A 5,750-nucleotide genomic window follows, 5' to 3' on the forward strand; every position below is an offset into this window, starting at 1 on the left:
GGATCCAGGTTTCATCCATGGTTATGAATCGGCGTAAAAACTCGGTCAGCTTACGCGAAAATAATGCCAAATTCTGCTGGGAAGTTGTCACACGAATTCGTTGTTGGTCCACTGTGAGCAAACGCGGCACCCATCGCGCACAGAGCTTTTTCATGCCCAAAACTGAATGCACGATATTGCCCACACGTTCCAATGATATGCCTACAGCATTAGCTACCTCTCTCAATTTCACTTTGGGATCATTCAACATCATATCATGGATTTTTTCGACATTTTCTGGTGTAGTGACCTCTTTTGGGCGCCCAGATCGTTCAGCAGCAACTGTGCTCGTACGGCCACAACGAAACTCGGTGAACCACTTATGAATCGTCCTAATTGACGGTGCAGTGTCCGGTTAATACTTATCCAGCTTGGCCTTGGTCTTGGATATCGTTTTCTTGCGAAGATAGTAGTGTTTGATCAAAACTCGAAACTCAGATTTTTCCATATTAAAAAAAACTCGAAATTTAGTCGCTTCTCAATGCTGTAACTTGTAAATGCGTAAACATGAATGGCTGAAGTTTTGACAGGCGTCATTTGAAGGATCAAGCTCGACGAAAATAGTTCACATGAGTGAATACTAATGCCATCTCTTAGAATTTTCAGGTACTTAGCAGACTGCATAGTATTACGGATGTTAATTACTATTGAAAAATGCAGATTTGGCTAAAACTCTAAAGCGTTTCTACGGAAAAGGCAGTAAGTGAAACTATAATGGGTTGTCGTGAAAGTTGCTGCCTTTTTCTGTTTAACTCGAGGCCGAAACACTCGGCTACTCCTTCAGAAGAAGGCAGCAAGTAAAAAATGCTGCCTTCTTGCGTATAAATCGGCAATAAGTTCAGGCCCCACAGAAATAATTTTCTATACTAGTGTTTTCTGCCTTTTAAGCCGATGATGCACTCACTCATTGATTAAAATAATATTTACAATTTAAATAGATAATTTAGATAGATCAATAGATCTTTCTTTAACGATTTCAGTGATATAAAGAACTCATATTTCGATTTTTATGCAGTTACTACTTTTTCCGTACAACGGCGGCACAAACCCTACCTTAAATATGTTTCTTTTGTTAATAATATTAAATTAACATTATTTGATCCACGCGGCTATTTAATTTTTCATATTGACAATTCGTTACTTCTATGCAGTCATTTAAATTTATTATAATTAAACTATTATAAACGGCACATCATTTTATACTTGACCGGCATGCACAGGTCTGCTCAGCAATTGAGCGGATGAACAAAAAAGACTAACTGACTGGCGATTTTTTAGGGGTTTATATAGTAAAAAGTCACCCTTAATTGGCGACTATTAAAGTAATAAATGCGCTGCCCATTATCGTGCCTAAACCAATTCATGCGCTTCACATTAACTCTTATTTGAGTGAGGTACGATTTACATTTGGCGTAGTTATTGATCCGAGTATTTTTGAGAAAGGTGACGGGACGTCACAGAAAACAACTATCCGCAATTAGTTAGTTAAAAATTTGAAATACTTTGAACCAAATCCTTTTTGTTACAAGTTCCGTTAAGTTATACCAGAAAAAAGGTCCTCCAGGTTCAACTTACAGAACCGAGCCCTTCTAACTGAGATTTTTTTTTGTGTAGGGTCATAAATTTTATCTCAGTTTACCGTCAAAGAAAAACTGGTAGCTCTTCAAAAAGGTCGAGCGATCCTGGGTACGCTGCACTTGTGGGTTGTGGAGACCCCTGCTCTAAATTCCCTTTCTTCGTGGATATTCACACATATATTTCACAATGAAAAAGTAACTAAAATTAGCTCGTTAGCCTAAAAATGCAATTCTTGTCAGGGGTGGACCCAATTATAGGCAGCCCAGTCATATCAAGAGAAAATGGTGAAGGAATCAGTTTGAACTAAAAATTAATAGTGTCACTTAGAAGTGAATTGTTAAGTGAAACACTTTTTATCAATTATTTATCGTTTGTAAACAAAAAGTCTGGCTTAAATTACTTAACTATCAACATCTCTCTAATTTAAATTCCCAGGTGGTGTTCCTCGGCTTCTTTTGACTTCTTCAGTAGAATCAGTAGAATCGGTATTTTTTGAAAATTTATCTTCTTTATTGTCTTTGGCCTTTAACTTCCTTTTTCAAGTAACTCCTTTAGCAGAAATAATAAGATCGTTAATATTAGAAGATCGATTTTTTTAGTTCATAGTCCCATTGGTTATTAATTTTCTTTCTATCTTGGGCTTTTTCTGAAATTTTATTTCACCGTTTTCGTTCTTGCTTTTTAACTTCCATAGTCTTAGCTTTATTTTCTTTCAATTGAATTTTTCTCATTCCTAATCTCTCCATGCCTGCGATGTTAAAGCATAAATGACTTTTCCCTTCATTTGCCTTCCTTTTAGCTTTGGGATTAGAGGGCAACGCAAATAATCTTGTGCATTTCCGTTTTTACACATTTTTAACAAATTGCTTCTAAATGGTAGGGTGAAATCACTTTGCACCACAAATCTGTAGGTTCGTGTAACGTTTCATTAATTGCATGCTAAACTGAAAACTGATTACCAAACACTTCTTGTCTCTCTACACTATTCAAATCAGCCTTATTATTATTATTCAACACATTTTAAGAAGTGTTAAAAATTACATCCGAAGATTCTTTTTCTAAATGTACATCAAGCAGTAATTTTTCTGGAACGACTAGTTGTGAGTAATTTATTAGACTGATTTGTGGTTAAGTCTACATCGTTAAGTTGAGATTGTACTCTTATTCCTAAATAACATACATCACTAAATATAATTACAGCAAACTCTCGCTTTCAGTCACCCCGTTCTCGGCCTTCCTAGAACTGCTGGATCACTCAGTTGCTCAGGGGAGCAGGCTGAGAGCGGTTGCGACATAATACACTAATGGAAAAAATTAAGGGGCCAAAACAATTTTCCGAAATTTAGTGATTTTTCAGAATGCTGCATCTCAGTGAAGAATGGTCATATCAAGGTCAAACAAAAATCGTAAAGCTCTAGGTTTGTAGTTTTGAGATATTTTGGCAAAAAAGTTTTCAGAGCTACATGGTCCGCGCAATTTTAACAAGTAGTGTAAGGAACAAATTTTGCAAATTTCTTTGCTTATTTTTCAAGTCCACGAGCTTGAATAGTTTCCAACTTAGTTACGGTATGAGCTGGATACCTTGTTTATTCAGTTTCAATCTGCTTTTTATCTTTGATCGACGATATCTCAGCAATCACTGGTCGCACAGAAAATTAAAGGGCAGTTCGGAAATCTTGAACAAATTCCCTACAAGATTAGTTTATGGGTTTTCAGAACAGCAACGGCTAAATTTCAAATTTTTATGAAATGACCAAAGTTGAGTGTACCTTTTTCACTTGAATAACCCCCAAACCCCCTGCGAAGTTACATTTTGATCTAACGAACCGTTTCCTTGTTGCAAACGGTCAAACTTGAAAAAATCAAAGGGTCACGTTTTTTGCCCTTGAACATGTCCTAATCATGGTTTAAATGACAAAAAAAATGTCTAGCTTTTTCCACAGTTATCTTGAATCGTCTATGGGATTTAGAAAAAGTTCACCCAAATCGGGATACACAGCAGTTTTTGTACACTACCATAGATCAAATTGCCGTTGAAATCAAAATCCCAGATGCTCTTAAACTCAATTTAGATTGAAATGAATAAAATTAATTTATCGTAATCAAAATGTCTATCATAAAAATAATCATTCAATATAGCTGTAGATACAATTTCGATTATCCGATAACATTTAATAATATAGCAAATTATTAGTTTTCAAATTGCACAGACCATTTTTACATAAAATGATGAGTATTTATATGTGTTTTGACGAAAATTCAACTACTGCTTCTTTAAGTTGACTAGAATTTAAAGGATTTTCAATTTGATTGACCTTGTATTTGTTCCAGAATGTTAAAAATACTCGATGAACAGACTCACCAGCTTGCTCTGACCATTTGCCTAATCCATCTTCTCCTAAAAAGTGTAGGCAGTGTTCTAAATGGTCTAGAAGATCGTGGATTTTTAAAGTTTCAGACGTTTCTGTGCCTTTCAACGCTTTAGAAAGTTGATTCAAGCATTTCTTTGCATCAAGAAAATGCATAAATTAGTAGATTGCTGTTTCTCAAAGAAATCGGTTCGACCAGATGTAAAGAAATACTTGAATCAACTTTCTAAAGTGTTGAAAGGCACAGAAATGTCTGAAATTTTAAAAATCCACGTTCTTCTAGACCATTTAGAACACTGCCTACACTTTTTAGGAGAAAATGGGTTAGGCAAGTGGTCAGAGCAAGCTGGTGAGACTGTTCATCGAGTATTTTTAAGATTCTGGAACAATTACAACGTCAATCAAATAGAAAATCCCTTATATTCTAGTCAACTTAAAAAAGAAGTAGTTGAATTTTCGTCAAAACACATATAAATACACACCATTTTATGTAAAAATGGTCTGTGAAATTTGAAAACTAATGATTTGCTATATTATTAAATGTTATCGGATAAATGAAATTGTTACTATAGCTATATTGAATAAATATTTTTATGATAGACATTTTGATTACGATCAATTAATTGTTTAAAAATCTTCCCAATCCTCTAAGTATAATAATTCATTTTAATAGGCGTAAAATTAACTTTATAAAAAAATTTGATTATTTGTATGCATTCTTTACTCACAGATAGATTATAAAACATATTATCGAATTCAAAAATATATTAAAGGTTAATAAATCTACCACTGAAACTTGAACATATTCATTAAAATTTTTTTTTTTTAATAGTAAATTAATTTTATTGATTTTGATCTAAATTGAGTTTAGGAGCATCTGAGATATTGATTCCAACGGCATTTTGATCTATGGTAGTGTACCTGTTTTTTCAAGTTTATATCATGGATAAAAAAATTTTGTATCCAAGATCGTGGCGCACTCTAGTAGGTACTTTGTTCCGATTTTCAGAACTGCTCTTAAATTTTATGTGCGACCATTGGCTGCAGAGATATCGTCGATCGAAGACAAAAGAGTCCTTTTTAATTTAAAGTTCGATATCTCAGTGAATAATGGTCGTACTGAGGTTTAAACAAATAAAATTGAAGCTGAATAAACAAGCTAGCCGGTCCATACCATAGCTAAGTTGGAAAATGTTTGTCCAAAAACTTTTTTGACAAAATATCTCAAGACTAGAAATCTAAAGCTTAAAAATGATTTTTTGAAGACCTTGATACGACCATTTTTCACTGCGATACAGCATTCTGAAAAATCACTGAAATTCGTAAATTTTTTTGATCTTTTAATTTTTTCCATTAGTGTATATATAGATATATATTCCAATTGGAAACGATTCAGGCGGCCTTCACTATTTACGTTTCGATCCACCTGAAATCAGTCCATTACTATTTGAAGATAACCCCCGGCACTGGACTGAAAGCGAAAGTTTGCACTCAATTAATTCTTTTAGGTACAGCTCTGGTAATTTATTTTCAAATATTGTTTTTGCCTTTACTTCGGCCTTTTATTTTCGCTTTTACAAAACAACAAAGAACATAACCATACTTTTTCCGATTGCCAAGATTAGAAAACATTTTAAGAACATACAACCCAATTCTTAGCAGGAGGTGCCAATAACACATAAAAACGCTGGTGTTAAATTTGTTGCAGCTCAAATTTCATTGGTCTGCCAATGAGCATTTGAGAGAATTTTCAAGTCTCAAATG

The sequence above is a fragment of the Belonocnema kinseyi genome, chromosome 8 (genome assembly GCF_010883055.1).
Source record: "Belonocnema kinseyi isolate 2016_QV_RU_SX_M_011 chromosome 8, B_treatae_v1, whole genome shotgun sequence".
Taxonomy (NCBI): domain Eukaryota; kingdom Metazoa; phylum Arthropoda; class Insecta; order Hymenoptera; family Cynipidae; genus Belonocnema; species Belonocnema kinseyi.